This window comes from Thermobia domestica, chromosome 18, assembly GCF_964235325.1.
Source record: "Thermobia domestica chromosome 18, izTheDome1.hap1.1, whole genome shotgun sequence".
Taxonomy (NCBI): Eukaryota; Metazoa; Arthropoda; class Insecta; order Zygentoma; family Lepismatidae; genus Thermobia; species Thermobia domestica.
Genome location: NC_137471.1, coordinates 74,735,505 through 74,753,189, shown reverse-complemented (window position 1 = coordinate 74,753,189; position 17,685 = coordinate 74,735,505). Strand labels below are relative to the sequence as shown.

Genomic DNA, 17,685 nt, shown 5'->3' with positions numbered 1-17,685 from the left:
GTACAAATCACAACAGCTTATTTGTTGCCATGCACTACTTCTCCTTTGGCAGTTACCAAACAGTACGGTCAAGCGACTCGACGCAAATTTCAGAAGAGACAGGGAATATTTCGAAGAAACGTATGCTGACAGAAAGAAAGCGTTGATCAATATACGAGTTGCACATGGTATTGAGTTCTCGGAAATCAGTCCGAATTGTGAGGCGGATCCTGTTGTGCAAATTCTTAAAAATGGACCCTTACAGAATCCTTGTATGCAGTCTCTGCTAGGACAGCGGTATGCGTAAGTCTTACTTTTAATTTTTCATGGAACAAGCATTTGCAACGGGAAGAATCTCGTTTATTTTTGTTAGTCATACTCATACGTCACTATGACTACACGGCATAGTTTTATCTCGAGGGACATGTGAATGCTCCAAATTCCCAATTATAAGATGCGACAAACTTTAAGGAAGCAGCATGAGTTAACTCCGTACTTACACTTGTTTGCAGCAGACACCAATGCCAACTTGTAGCATTTACTGTGGAATAAACAGTTTTTACATGAGATTGCGTTAATTTTTGAATATCCTGTACATCAAACTTTTTTTTTTTTTCCTTTTGGCAATTTTCACGTCTAGTGTCACTGAGAGTTTGTCCTATCGGAAAGCTTCTAAACCATTGGTTTAGGATATGTATAATATTTCTCATGTGTTTTATATAGCAGAAAGACTGGAATTTGAGAAACTAAAAATTAATATATATGTTAATTAATTCCGATAACGCTATTCATAATGATTGCGGGTTAAATAATCACAAAATGTAATTAAATATATTCGTTTCCAGTAAATACTACAAATGACATTATATTTGAATGTTTGTCATTTACTTCTTTAATTTTCCATAAGCAAGAATTCATTTCAGCTTTTAACTACGGCACTATAATGATCTAATTATATCTTTAAGCTTTTGTTTATAACATTTAACACATCTTTTCTGCTTTAATGCTACATAAGACTTAGAGTTGGACCATAAAGTTTCATTCGTTCATGCACACTGATGTCCAAAATTATTGTTGCATGTCTATAACTGCCTTCTTGTAAGAATATAATTTGATAATGATTTTGGAGGGTACTTTTAATGCTGATACTATGTGTACAATCGGGAAATGTATATTTGTGGTATATTTCATACGAAAAGAATTATAAATACGAAAATTAGAATGAGTAAAGCAAAAAGTTGCTAAATGGACAAGAAGGTTTTATTTTCGTTTTATTATTCTTATTTATTGCTCTTTCGACATGAAATTTGCCTCATACACATCTTTGCCGATTATACACATACTAACATTATAAGAAATACCGGGCGAATTCGTTATCAAATTATATTCCTACAAGCAGGCGCGGATCCAAGGGAAGGGGGTTATAGAGGCTATAATCTTCCCTTGACGCTCAGGTACACACTGGATAAAACGGGCTTCAAACCTGCTTTACAGCGGATAAAACGGCAAACTATGGTTTAGCCCTCCCTTAATCATATCCTGGATCCGACACTAATCATATCCTGGATATTTATAGACATGCGACAATAATTTTAGACATGAGTGTACATTTACTGGTGGGACAAGTAATATCCGGTGTTGAATTTTCATCGTAAGGAAACTGGGGAGATACTAGAATTAATCGGATTGAACTACCTAGTTCGTTTCTGGTTTTGACTTTGGATCCTCATCAAACTGAAAATTCATCGTGGTTTCACATCGTGAAACGAATCTCGCTTGTTTCCTTACTAAACTTAACTCTTAATCGTACAGTTCATGAAGGAGTACTGGTGCAGAGAAAGTATAGCAACTTGAAGAAGTTGACGGTTCAGTTTTTGCCTTCGTGATAGAAATGTAAATTTCTTATAGGAAATACTCTAACATGAGTTTGTCATGTATTTAAACGTGAAAATTAGTCATTCTCTGAATCAAACGAACCAAAACTGCAGGGAGTATTTTTTTTTTTAAATCCTTACAGTAAGTGTGGTAGTAAATTTTTGTATTTGAGTAACTTTTTCCATTTTAAGAGCTGACAATATACTGACAGATAATATTATGCAATAGATTCAGTTACGAATTCACGAGAAATAATAATAATAATAATAATAATAATAATAATAATAATAATAATAATAATAATAATAAACAAATAGTGTAGGAACAAGCTTAGTGAGACAAAAACTATATTTGAATAGACTGAATATAAATTCTGTGCTGTATCAAAAATGGAAAAGTTGGGTTAAACACTTAACTAGTGTGGTACGGATCAGATTGCTATAACGAGTGAAATTTTGGATGTATATTTTTTGTTCACGCTATATAGTTGCACCAAAAAGTAGCTGAATTCTTTGCATTGCTCTCTCAGAAACAGTTGTTGCTGAAAGCATGAATCATCCAGTTGAAAAAAAAAAAAAAAAGTTTTCACATTGCTCATCTTTTATATTTAGTATGTTTACCTTAAAAAAATGTTTGGGTCATTTTGACCCATACCACACAAGTTGCGTAGCAGATTTCCACCACACTAGTTAAGAGTTAATGTAAATATGTGGCCTATGTCCCTAAGGGTAGAGACATGCCGAAGATACCTCTCGATCGAGGTTGAGATTTAAGTCGCGGTCGCTACTTCGATGTCTAGGTCGCGATATCTAGTCGCGGTCCCACCCTCGCTGTTAAGTTCTCAGTTTAAGGAGAAACATTGTTGTGACGCATGTGAAATTGTTCCGTCAGTGCATAAAAATCACTGCGAAACCACATTTTGAAATTGAAAGGACCAGTTTATAAATAGGGATGGACGCGAGACGAGATATGAGAAATACCAAAGTCTCGTCTCTTGTTTCGCAAAAATATTTGAGTCTCATCTCTTGTTCATCTTTATCAATATTCTAAATCAAAGACTTTTACCTTTTATTCAATTTTTTGTGAATAAAATGCCCTCTGTCAGCACTCAGGGAAGAAATCGTTTCCCAGTAAAATTAAATAAAGAAATAAGTCAGGTATGTCTTCAGGTTTTGAGGTGGAGGAGGTAACTTCAGCAAATGAGGTTTTGGCACTACAATTCCATTATTCGACGTTTCCTCCCTATGGACACGTGCCTGTCTTTACAGGTATTTCTTTACCTTATATTAATAACGAATTTAGAAAAAAACTTTTTATTAACATCGGAATTGGGGTGTGTGGAGTTTTTAAGCATAGATATGATTAACAGTACCTTCTTTTTTCTTTAAAAATTATACAACTTATGGACTTAAGCCCAAAAGTGTCCTCCCTGTGACCGCCACTGCTTTATATAATACTAAGCTACAGTATAATTCTCAAATAAATAACGTATCTGAAATTCCCATTTCAGTTGCTATTTTCTTCCAGTCTCTTTTTAAAACGTGCCTATTATGATGTTGTTTGTGCTTCATATTCCATATTGCTCGAACATTCCTCTGTTAATATGTCTTTCATAATCAAATATAATAGTGCAACGACACCTCTCGAGCATAGCACACACAATCCTCTGCAGACGAAATTCTAAACAAATGAAGACTTTATTCCGTGTAACGCTTCAGGGAGAGCCAATGAGAACACGAACCACGGTGATGCTTCCGTTGAACATCGATGTAAAAACAAACTCAGTTGTTCATCATCGCGACCACTAATTCACCCTCGCGGTCGACCTCTAGGTCGCGATGTAGCGTACATCTTCGGCATGCGCTTACTCATTTGAATACATCGGTTTGTGCCAGTATCAAGGGTGCGACCGCGACTTAAACCTCAACCTTGATCGCGAGGTATCTTCGGCATGTCCCTACCCTAACACTACTCAGTGAAAAACTAGCTATTTAGTATCCACTGTGGAAGTAGTTCAAATAATGCCCAGAAGAACGCACGTGTCTGTATGTCCCATCAATTCTAAAGTAACATCTCGCCTATTTACTCAATATTTTCGTTTTGACACTTAGCACGGATTTTATATTCAGTTTACATTTGTCTTCAAAGAATCTTTGTCTTCAGCCAAACAATACTTTGAACAAAAGCATAAAACACTATTTTCATTGTTCAATTACGTGTATACAAGACCTAGAAAGCAAAACCATACAATCAAGAATGTACTGAAAATTAGGTACTGAACATAATAATATCAATAATAATTGTTTCTGTTACATTTTGTATTCTTCGAACGGCGACACATATAGTATTAACAGTGACACTTATGTGTCTAATAATGACACACCTACTCCTAAAAGTGCCGGAAATAATCGTAACACTGACATGCATACTACTTAAATATATACGAGGGCCGTTTTTTAAAATTTCCGTTAAGCCACAGAGAAGAACGATTTAAGGTGGCGAAAAGCAAATTATCCAAATTTGTTCATTGGAGATCGCACATTCACCATACCAAAACGCAGACTCTGGTGTTCAATCATTGTGAAGTAGTGAGCGCTAAACCATATCAAATCCAATCGAAGCGCCCGCCAAGTGTGAAATACGAGATTTAATTCTATTTCTCCAGGCGAAAGGGCATAATATAGCCTCCATTCAGAATCGAATGATTATTTATTAAGAATTATGATGGAAACTTTCTAAGTGCTACATAGATTTTAAAGACTTACCTATTTCTATGACGAGAGAAGCCATGGGTGGATATCTGTGGCGTAAGACGACCTTGAATAACGTGTGATTCATGTAGTTCGCGAAAGGAGTAAAAAATATGGCTACTGAATTGATCTTTTAAATTCAAAGAGCTCAGTAACTGTCTGGAAAAATCGAATTGCAAGAGTATCATGTAGTTCAAACTTGGCGTGCGCTTCCATTGCACTTGATACTGCTTTACGCTCATCCACGATGATTAAATACCAGAGTTTGTCTTTTGATACGAAGGATGTTCAATGCGCAATGAAGAGTTTTGACATTCTTGTTTTCCACGACTTCACTGATTCTCCTCTGTTGAGTTAATGGAGGTTGAAAAAACGTTCCTCGTATACATGAATATATATATATATATATATATATATATATATATATATATATATATATATATATATATATATATATAAAACATTGCTATTTCACACAACATAGACTTTTAGCTGTAATATACCATCATCACCGTTAAAAACAACTTTTGATATCGTTTCATCTCTTTTAAGTCACATTTTTTTTTGTCTCAAAGAAAATGAATATATAAAAGTGTTAAATATGCATAAAGAAATGAAAAACACTAAAATGGGAAAGAAAAAGAGGGAGAGAGAGGGGAAAAAAAGAAAAATAAAAGCACTGTTTGCAGAAACGAGATGGTTGGTTGCTACTTTTTGATAGCTGAAAAGCTTGCACAAGAAAATATGTATCTTGCGTATAGTCTTATGATGATGTTCTTTAAATAGTGCATCACGCTTATGAGACACCCAATATGGTATGTTATCATTTTTTTTTTTTAACATGTTAGAAGCGCTTGGGATTTTGTAGACAATCTTTGTTGGTTTTATGGAATATGTTCCTTATTTTATGAAAGAAAAAAGAGAGACGAGAAGCTTGCTTTTTGCTTTTAAAAAAGTCTTCGTCTCATCTCATTCTGCTATAACAAGAAAAAACCTTTACAATATTCTGTAAGACAATAAGGTGTATATAACCTATCTTTATTATCGCCCTTGTCATTATCTTGATATTTGCAGCTGTTGAAGATTTTGTTTTCTCGCCATAACCTTCTGTGACATTATCTGCTGTAAATTTTAATATCTTATCCATGTCTAGACGCTTATTTTCACCTTTCTGTTCCTTTCTTTTTTTGTCATTGCTTTCCTCTTCACAGTATATTCAGGATAAATATACTGCAAAGGCCATACGTAGAAAATAGGTTTAGGAAGGTATGTTCGTCTAAGAAGAGCTAGAATTCTCATTAGGAAAACTTTAAAAATCTTCACTAATGACTGCAAAATTAAAATACCGCTAATGGCCGATTTTCTAAATGGCTGGGAATCGAAAGCCGATAAGTGAGTCGTGATAACGGTATCTCATGTAAAATAACATTGTCTAGCGAGCTTTTGTTCCACTTTTCGATTATCTTTTATCTATTTGGAGATATCACATAATTACTGTAAAATTAGCGATATTTTAATTTCGCCGTGATGGGGCCTCTTAAATAGTAAAGAAGAATTTTCGGAGGCTGTTATTTCCCTCTCCTCCCACTTTTCCAATGGATGGGTCTATTAATTTTGTCATTTCCACTGTCACCTAAGTATAATGTTCCAACAATCACTTTTCGGTTCCAACTAGTGTTGCCCCTAGACGAGTACTTTTTAAAATTCAAGGTGAGAGGAAAAATTTCAAGACTCGTGGGCAAGACTAGTTCACCCACGTCTTAACGGGGCCACAGATGCACACACTTGCATGAAAAACTTACACGTATATTGGAGGAATTTTTTACCCATACCCGTACCAAATTGCTGTCCAACTTACTAGAAGAATGACATGGCATTACGGAGGAAAGAGTCACGTGATTTCTTCTGCTGTCGAGATTGGTGGACCTAAATATAAAGCAACCAACTTGCAAGAATGACTACATACACGGTAAACATGCATGAAGAACGACAAAACCATCATGCATGTTTACAGAACATTTTGAAAACTTTCAACATGCGTGAACAAGGCCATACACCATCAACTTGCCCGTGCTTTTATAATTTTTCATGCATGTGTCTGTGTGTATGGAGGTATAAGAAAGGATAGCTCCAACCTACACTTAATATTGCTTCTGACTGTACATAGTATTTTCTATGAAATAAATACGCAGTGAAATTTTGCTATTATGCTTTCATTTTTGTATAATTTTCATAAACTGGAAAACAAAAAAAAAAAAGAAAAAAAGGGGGGGTGATGACAATTTTAAAACGTGAATTTTAGATTACTTAAGAACACAGTTACAATTTGAATATTACAATGAAAGAATGTCATAAAACAAGGGCATTTTCTGCTCTAATAATACCTTGTAATTTACAATTCGATAGAGACTTTTTTCTTTTAAATGGAAAGAAAATATTTTAAAATGAAGGTTTTTCCTTATCTTAAGAATATTAGATTATTTTCTCTGTAACAACGTTGAAAGACAGAAAGAAACAAAAATGAGAAGATATTGTGCGTATATTTGATGGTGTAGGGGGATGAGGGTCACTTAATGTCCTTTTCAGGACGAAACATGAAGGAAAAAAAAAGAAGGGATGTTTGTGGTAAGTCAAAATCTTTTGATTGTTTTTTTCCACAGTGCCTCATTAAGGAAGGGTTCACGTGAAGGATATTTCCAAAATGATATATAGAACGTAAAAGTTTCCCGGTTAAATTGAATTTTATGAGAGCAGGGAGGGGGACATATTTTTATGTTATGAAACCTTTTGAAGATCTTTTCTTCCTAAAACTATTTTTTTTTTTTTTATGTTTGTCATTTCGATAAAAGTTCTTCGGCCTAAACATTGAGGGCTAGAAAAAAAAAATAGAAGGAAAACAGGACATGAAGAAAGGGATAGAGATTGGATGGAAAAAGGAACGAATAAGGAGAAGTCGACAACAACGCAGTTTCCCGCTCTTTTGTCCTCATCTGACTTGTTAGTGTCAAAGTCACAGAAGTTATCTAACAGTATTTCGTCTCCATTTTATTTTCCTTCTTCAAGTTTGTGTATTCAAATCCCTCCGGTACTCTCTCTATTTTTTTTACGACGTTTCGGCCGTCTATTATCTTCTTGCATACGATATGTTCTTTCCCTTCTTAGTTAAAACGGTGGAGGGATTTAATTTTAAGAAGGAAAAAAAACCCTTGTGCAATACATTTCAACAGTTTCTTAGACGTTGGCGATCTTGCTAGTACAGAGAATTCCATTATTATTATCGTCATACCCTACTATAGCAAGTAAGCACCCTCACTCAAAAGAAATCTTGGCAACAGGACTTGTGAAAAATAGAAGGGTGAGTCTGTAACATGATCCCTGTTTAATGGACATTTAAAATAACTTGGCAGGATAAGGGGAGAAAACTAGTAGAAGACCTAACATTTATTTCTTTCTCTTTTGAAACGTAAAATAAGGTGCTGATAATCAAAGGTTTCTAAGCAGAGGGACCACGAGCGATCGGTACACTTGTTTTACATGGTTGCCAACGTAAGAAAAAAAATCACACCAATGCTGGCGTTTTTTTCTTCTTTCTTTCAATTTTGCTAATGTTTTCACTGCTATTAAGTTTTCATGCAACAATGTATATTGGCATTCAGTTATCCTTCCAAGTATACCTCCTCGGAGTTAATCAACCACTTCTTTTCAGAGGTAAGATCATGGGCAGAGCTATGTGGAGGAGCATGGGGGACATTGCCTCCCGAACTTTTTTACAAAAAATAAAAATGCCACCTAAAAGATGGTCACCTACCAAGACCTGTCAAAATTCGCGAGACTGTACGGTTGTTTTGACAGAACTTTCGGTTCTGAGAAACAGAACACGCCAAAAATGACTTGTCAAAATACAGCGTTGTAACAAATAAAACAAAATAACAGTAAGAAAATGGGTCAAAAATGAGTTATTCATATTAACTCCCCACTCGTCTAGGAAGTACATATTCCACAGGTCTGAGATAGACAAAAAGGTCTGCCCTCCCTCGGAAGACAATTCATAACTCCGCCCATGGTTAAGATAAATTAAATTTCAATTACATGTCCCTCTTGTAAAGGGCAAGTCCTTTAGCAAATAGTGTCCAGTCCAGTCCCGTCACATTTTGATTTACTCTCCCCCTGGACAAAATTTTCTTGTACACAGTCTAGTGGTATTTAAATATAGAAGATATTATCAATATATCAAATCCCCCTAATATAACCTGTTCTAACCAGCCTTGTTTATTTAACGCTTCATTGGAAATCTTGTTCCATATTTTACATTGACGAAGTACAAAAAATGTATGATACAATTAGGAGTATGTATCACTATTAAGAGTATATGTGTCACATTAAGAGTATGTGTATCACTGTTAGAAGTATTTGTGTCACTGTCAGAAGTATTTGTGCCACTGTTAGGAGTATATCTGTCACCATTAGGAGTATGTGTGTCACTGCTAGGAGTATGTGTCACTGTTAGAAGTATATGTGTCACTTTTAAGAGTATATTTGTCACTATTAGGAGTGCATATGTCACTGTTAGAAAAAGTAGCTGTATCAGTTACGAGTTTATGTGTCACTGTTAGAAGTATGTATATCACTGTTAGAAGTATGTGTATCACTGTTAGGAGTATGTGTGGCACTGTTAGGAGCAATGTGTCACTCCTATGAGTATGAGTGTCACTGCTAGGAGCATATAGGCGAAAGTGAAAAACCTTGTATCTCCATTTTTTATGGAATTTTACATTTTGGTTACACTCAATTCCCCACATCTGACTCTATGTGTGTGCAAAAGCTCGTAAACGAAAACCCAATAAAACAACGGGAAAAACTAACTTAAAACCTCGTATCGCATATAAGATAAAGTAAAAGCAGAACAGTTTTATCGCTCTCCTGAAAAGTTTGGTTTTGACGAAAGTGAGGTTTTGCACTTTCGCCGTTGTATGTCACGATTAGGAGCATATGTGTCACTGTTAAGAGTATATGTGTCACTGATAGGAGTATGTGTGTCACTCTTAGGAGTATGTGTGTGTTACTGTTATAAGCATTGTGTCAACTGTTAAGAGTATTGTGTCACTGTTAGTAATAATTACGTCCGTCAAGAGAAAACAAACGATAGGTGCAATCTGCAACACAACAATGTATCACATATATATATATATATATATATATATATATAGATAGATAGATAGATAGATAGATAGATAGATAAAATTATTATTATTATTACATATACAGTGCAGAAATAAATAAATAATCTGTTCCATCAGAATAATAACCATCAATTATTATTGCAAACGAATGGCATACTTTTAGCGCCCTAATAATTCGTTTCACTCCGTTTTCTCGAAAAACACATAATACTAGAATTTACTCTCAGTTATGGATTTTTTCTTCAGCTTAAAGTTATCTATCTACCGATTGGTATATGTATGCCCTATATTTTCATTATATTATATTTAAACAGAACACAACTTAAGAATCAGCTATAATTATGGGTTATACCTCATTACATGGCATCATAGTGCAAATGTTACGAGTGTAATGATTTATTTTCTTTATTTATTTATTTATACATATCCCTGGGCATTACCATCATCTATGGCCTTAAGTTCATTATGTGTCAAAGACGACGCCTTTCGGCGAGCACATTATCCGGGAAATGAGGAAGGAAGGAGGTGTTCTGGGACCTATGTGCTGACTACCATCCCGGCATTCCCTGTGATGAATGAGGACCATTCAGGAAAATCCTCACTAAGGATAACTGGTCTGAAAAAACAATTACACCTTTTCTATGGAGTGCCTCCGCCGGGAATCGAAACCGGAACACGAGAAAGCTAAAGCATCAGAGACTACACTACATGAGGCGGCACAATGTATTAATGAAAATCTTGATGAGGATGTGTTTTAGTATCTGTTTCATCTTAATAGGTTGCACAGCATCAATTCAAGTTCAGAAAAAAATTTAAATCAATTTTTCGAAAACTAAGCATAAGGATTACACTCTCCAACATTATTTTGATTATATATGTGTTATTTTGGACACATTATTTCGCTATTGCCAATAATATTGTAGAATATATTCTTCGTTTTCTTATAGTATATTATTGTATTATAACTTAATGTAGTATATTATGAAAGATTCACTTCCTTTTAATTATTAGACTAGTGATCTAATTCCGGCGAAATTAAAATACCGCTAATTTTACAGGGATTATGTGATATCCTCAAATAGATAAAAGATAATTGAAACGTGAAACAAGAGCGCCATAGACAATATTATTTTGCGTGAGGTACCGTTATCACAAGTCACCTAGTGGCTTTCCGTTTTCAGCCGTTTACAAACGCAGAATAAATGCCAATTTTCAAAATGGCTGGAAATAGAAGGGAGATGAGTGAGTCGTGACAACGGTATCTCTATAAAATGATATTGTCTAGGTCGGTCTTGTTTCACATTTCGATTATCTTTTATCTACTTGAATATATCACATAATTACTGCAAAATTAGCAGTATTTTAATTTCGCCGGGATGAGGCCTCTTAAGTGTCGGAAGTCTCATAGAAGGTCTGTGTACCCGTCTGTCGACAAGTGTTACAGCAAAATCTGTAAAAGACATCGAGAAATGGTTTTATGCAATCGTTTTATGCTATCTCCACCCCCAATAGCACAAGATGTGCTAGGCATGTGACATTTAGGTGTCCCAGATACTTTTTGGGTACCCGACACTTGGCACATGTGATATTCATGTGCTAAGTATGTACTTCAGATACCTACAGATTTAGATACTTGTTACACCTAATTGATATTTGCAATTATATACCACAAATATAGCATTTAAATACCTGGCTCAGTTTCGCACTCTAACAGTCATTTGTTTTTATGTCGTCACTTGGGACATTTATCTGTCATGTTCTAGGTACGTCTTGTTTCAGATATCCTATCAGAACAAGATGTGCTAGGCATGCGCCTTTTAGGTGTTCTAAATTCATCTCTCATGTTTGATGCATTTGTTGCTTTTTTTTCTAAGCGATTGTGTACTAGAAGTAACAAACGAATCAACTTTATTACATGGCAACTGTCATCGATCATTTGAAAGTGAATATGGAAGAACCATGAAATAAATTAAATAGACACTCGTCATTTTGTTATAAAATTACATGGTGAGCAGATTTTATCTGATCCCAAACGGTTATCGTCGAAGATACGCGGTTAAAGGAGCACTCTAATTAGCGAAATTCAAAAGACCTCAACAATTTATCCCTCTACAAGCGACTTTCTCGTCTCCGTGGCCAAGAGCCGAAGAGCACGCGGCTAGTAATCCAAAGGTTTGTGTTTCGCACCCACACTAGGGTACTTTTTTTTTTTTTTTTTTTGCTTGTTTAAAGTACTTTTAGACTCGCCTTAATGTAAACACATTACGCATATAGGCGATATAACATATTTTGGGGGAGTAATTTTGTGGTTCATTGACGATCACGGCATAGGGAACACACCTAGACCATACTAGGCACGTTCCCCAGGTACATATCAGGAATGTGCCTAGGGGCGGACATAGACTGTGACTATCACTTGCCATCCATGTGATTTCTCTCTTAAAGGTACATAAAGCACATACTGGACACATTCCCATCTACATTAGGGAAAATGATAGGCATATGTCCGCTATCTAATTGTGCTGTTATGGATCGTTAACCCTTTATTGAAAAAATGAAATGAAATCTTTGAGTTTTACGTCCCACGGTTATTCCGGTTAGGCTAAAGGAGACGGTGATAATGAGTGATGAATGAAATGGTGGAATGAAGAAAGTGGGAGGAAACGGGAGAACCTCGAGAAAACCCACGCACACGGTGTTTGTCCACCACAAAGTTCACTTGGCGAGGGCTGGGATTGAACCCCGGACCCCAAGCACCAGAGGTGAACGCTCTACCACTGAGCCACCGCGGCCCCCAACCCTTTATTAAAGTCGAAAGTAATTTAAATTAAGAATTTCCGCTTTCAATATATATCGCCATAGAAAAAAAACAACAGTAATCACTAGTGACAAGCGGTTTTGTGGAATCGTTTCAGCGTCTCAAGAGAATATACCGAAACAACTCACAACAGTCAACGGAAACAAGAGATGGTTGAGGTTAACAATTTTCTTGTTTCAACCTTTATCCCCATATAACAAAATCGGTAGTCGATAGGGAAAAACAGTTTCGTGTAATCGATTTAACGTCTCAAGAAAGTATGTAAACACAACCCGCAGCAATGTAACGAAAACCGAATAGGTTGAAATTTACTAGCTGATTTTCATGGAACAAAAACGGTAAGAGATATCGATTCAGAGTCACAAGAATAGGTACCATCTGTTCCGTCAACATTCAATTCAAATCAGAAGTGGTTGAAATTACCCATTTCCGTTTTCAGTATTTACGAATCATCATAGAACAGAAACAATGAGAGATAGCAAGTAATGGCTTTTCGATATAGATTCAACGTTCGAGAAACATGTTCTATCTTATATCTTATTATTCTACTTCAACCAATAGTTATAGATCTATTACTTCAAATTTGAGAATTGAATTCGCGTCGTATATACAGGGTGGCCGAAAAGTAGGTATACAGTCGAAGTTCCGAACATATCTTAAGTTCGGAACTGTCGAAGTAAATAAACCTATAAGCTAGAATGTTATACTTGATCAATGAAGGGGTGTAAACCTGCTTTTGGACCACCCTGTGTATATATCTACTCATATCGTATGTATATTGTAGGTTTCAAATTTAAAGGGATGTGATCTACCTGCTTATTCCCTGAATTTACTGGGGTATCATGATCAAGTTTCAGGTTTTAAATTTTTTAGTGTTGGCAATACTGACTCTTAAATAAGGGTGGTAAAAAAAAAAAAGAAATTGGACGTGTGAAAGTAAAAACGATTTAAGACTTTAAAAAGAAATAAAATTCACCCCTGTTTAACAAGAAACAACCCCTCTTTTGCTCCACTAACTTCTAAGTCCTTATTAACACAGATTTTTTTTTTCTGAGTTGATCAACCAGCTAATAAAACACACCACCTTCCCCTTTTGCCCCGTCCTTAATCCGTGTTGTGTGGTTTACAACCCTCTTTTCTCGTTATACACAATAAAAGCCTTAGTTGGACAGTTAAATATATATTTTTTTTGTTAATTTGCAATTTGACCCTTTCTGAGAAGGGATACTTCGTAAAGAATCAGAGGGATGCTTTTCCTTTTTATTATCCTTGTTACTATTAGCGAAAAGCTATATATCCTAGTTATATGTATTCTGGTTTCAATAGAAGAACTCTCATAATAGGTTTCTTCATATGATCGTGTTTTTCTTATATCATAAAAGAAATTCTTCTAGTGTTCACTTTTTTACGACTCTCGGATTCTGAAACTAAAAGGTTACCCTTCATTCTAAAGATATAGTTTTGGAAGAAACTATATATTTTTATTTATTAAAGTTCTTTTGTGTGGGTTTATAGTCAGCCATTTGTTTTCCCTTTTTTACATTTTTTAATTCATAATAGAATAGCGTACTTGTTGACAGACCACCGCGAAACGCGATTGTCAACTGCTCCCCCCCCCCCAAGCAAATCAAGAAGCAGCAGTGCTTTCACAACCCTTCTTTCCAGTATGTAACTTCACTAACCAGTAATATTGGGTTGCCTTATACTGTATACTGTGCTCCTCCCCCCCTACACACACGCACACTACAAGTACTCAGTAACATTACGTTATTATTGTCAACATTCTCATATAATAGTAGGAGCGAAAAATAAAGAAGCACAGTGCACAGAAAGCAAAAAAAGATCAATATAATATTCTGCTGCTCAGTAGAGCGTGGTATAATGAAAAGGCGAATAAAAGTGACCGGTATGGGGAATTGAATAGGAGACAGCAAGGCTGATGATGATAATGAGACTCACAGAACCAGAAAAGAAATTTGAAAGGAAAGAAACATATAAAAACAGGTATTAAAGACCCGAGAACACTATAATGGTGATTCTGTGTGTTTGCTTACATATACACAAAGTTAAGGAAAAATAGGGTAAGAAATATGTAAGAAAAAGATGGAATATAAAATACAATTATAAAAAAAAAGAATGTGAAGATATTATATGTCTTGAAAAATGTACAAACCGCCAATGAGCTTTTCGCTCGGTAGTTTTTACTTCTCCCGTTCCTTTCACAATTTCTTTCCCATTTCTTCTTTTGACTTGCACAAAAATATATTAAAAGCTAGAGGGCAGCACTGAAGCAGAAGAAGGATTTATACCACTTTTATTATTATTATTATTATTACTATTTTTCACAAGGTTTTCCTCTTCCCGTCCCCCATTTTTCTTCGTCATTCTCTTTCATGTTCCTTTTATCTTTCTCTCTTTCTCTCTCTGTTAACTTTTCTGTGTTTTCTTTCCAACGGCCCCTGAAGTCCTCGATACTGCGATATGTGTTTGACATTTTTATGTGTTTTCACTCTTCAAGTCGTTTCCTTTCATTGTCTCCAGGTTTTCTTAACGTTGTTCTACAAAAGACAGAAGAAAAGGAGAAAAAAAAGGATTTTAAAAGAATGGAGAAGAATAGAATGGACGTAAAAGAGAAGTTGGGGGAAAAAAAGATAGAAATAATTACAACCAGATTCCTATATTCCCTCAACCGAGAAAATCGTTATATTACATCTTCCTTGACCCTCCTTTCCTCCTACTTTTTTTTTTCCAACATGCATCGACTTGGCTTCTTTGTGTTTTTGGTTCCAAATAACAAATCTTTAAATATTCTTCCTCTTGGTTCAAGTCGTATTACTGGCGTTCCTTTTGTCTAGCATCTGTAGTTAAAAATAATACCCCCCTTGTTAAACAAAGTTAACAGTTGTAACCTGGAGACACTAATCCTCCGTCTAGAAAACTAATAATAATAATATTATTATTATGAAAGCACAACATTCCAGTAGATGAAATTAAGAGACTTATATCTAGAGTCAGATGGCTTCATGCAAGTAATACAGGATCAGCTAATGAATACAAAACATTACATAAAGTAGATCCTGAAATCAGTACAATACAAGATGACAACTTCAGAAGGTGCCAGATGTAGCCAAAGACAATACAACATCTCAAGTACAATGATGACGTAAACAAAATGTAAGGAAAGATGCAACAAAGTAGCAAAAGATACACACGAAGAAATCGAAAGGAAGTTTCATTTCATTTCATTTATTTACTCCATCTAACCAATACGTGTTGTTTTAAAAGTCTGCACGGGCCGGAATTTTTTAGCTCGGGCCCGGCACGACCCGTGAATTTATAATGTGAGGCCCGACCTGAGTTCTCAATATATTTTAGCCTTTAAGCCCGAGTCCGAACCCGAGCTCTTGTGATAATTAAATGAGTCCGAAATAAGCCTGAAATATACAAACAACAAAGGCTTAATTTTGCAGTTTATAAACTTACATGATTCAAAGAGAATAACGAAATAAAGGTTATCGTTTACACTTATTAACTATATGAATTCTCTAAAGAAAATGGTCATTTAGATAAATTCCGACTCCCTCAACCTCTGTGCATAATCCTGGGTGTGTCCTCCCACTTGCGTACATTCCCATTTCCGTACATGTCAAAAGCCTTCCTAGTTGCGTACAAAAGCCAGATGTAATGAAATGTCATGATTTAAAAGCGAGATAAGAATTCCCATTTTTGTTAGTTTTTGAGCAGAGGGTGATATGGAATCTAAAGGTTTCGTTTCGAGTAAGAGTCGCAGCGATTAAGAGTCCCTGAATAGTTTCATTTTGCAGGCCAGCACGACCTTTTTTATTGACGGCACATTTAAGAACTACAACGAACTTTTCTCCCAAATTTTTGTAATTCATGCAGATATTGGAAGTTCAAAATAGAGGAAACTAATGTGATTCCAGTGGTTTTTTAGCCTTCTCCCGAACAAGAGAAAGCATATATATGAAATGAAGTCCTAAATTGGAATCCTGAAGTTGTAATGGTAGATGATATTAGATGATAGATGTTAGATGATATTTGGTTGCACTTTCATATATTCATAAGTTGTCATAAATTGTAAATCGTATATATATATATATATATATATATATATATATATATATATATATATTGATAAGCATTACTTATAGGTGGTGGTAACAGCGGTAAACAGCCTAATGCACATGGACCAAGATCATAGAAGATCTAGATCAGGGGCGGTCTGGCCAGGTCGGCAGGTAGGCAATCGCAACAAAACGATAAAGTTTTTGTTGGTTTTAAAAACGTTTACATACATTTAGATACTACTCCATCGCATTCAAGGATAAGATGTGTGAAAATTATTTCAAAGCTGTAGGGCTATGCCTCGTTCGCACTAACTCATGTTTGCAATAAGCATTAATATAAACTTACCTTGCAGTACACAAATTTGGTTGAAATTCTTAAAGAAAGTAAACCTGGTGGGCTGCTGAAATTTAGACCTAAAATATGAAACTTGTATAACTTAGTGATACTCAGTAAAGAATAGTGACAGTGCAAGCATTGGAACACACCGGGGCTCCCCCTCAACCCATTCCGTACTTAATATTTATATTGTTATTCGTTTCTTATGTGTGAGAAAGAATTATTGTGAAATTTTAGATTACTAGCAATTTTGTTATCATTTTTTCTGTTTTGAGGGCCCCTTTGAATTGACAAAGTACAAGTGACGTTAGAAATTAAAAATATTTTCGCTGATTAGTATTGTGTTTAGCTAAAGGTTAGCGCACGTCCCTACGATGCTCATGGTCTCGAGTTCGATTCCCGATGGGGACACTCAAAAATCTCAGTGTTGACCAGCATCGTAAGGACAATTGGAGAGCTACCTGAAGTAAGAGGTAACGGACTCCGGTCTAGAAAGCCGACATTAAGCATTTCGGGTGTCGTTGCACTGATTTCGCATCCTCGTGGCGATAGGGATGCATTCGAGTCGAGTCGAGTCGAGATTTAAGCCTGTCTCGACTCGATTCGAGAAAATGTTGTCTCGACTCGTGTCTCGACTCGAAAATATGTTTCTGTCTCG

General features: G+C 35.5%; 1 long non-coding RNA gene across 2 annotated transcripts in view; it reads left to right on the top strand.

The window, feature by feature from the left end:
* The window catches only part of LOC145675858 (uncharacterized), a 528,367-nt gene that overhangs the window by 394,744 nt on the left and 115,938 nt on the right, over positions 1 to 17,685 (top strand). The window contains exon 3 of one of the 2 annotated variants that reach the window (XR_014129232.1): positions 16,775 to 16,861. The exons of the other annotated variant lie outside the window; for it this stretch is intronic. This is a non-coding gene — a long non-coding RNA (uncharacterized LOC145675858). The remainder of the gene's footprint in view (positions 1 to 16,774; positions 16,862 to 17,685) is intronic. 2 annotated transcript variants of the gene reach the window in all.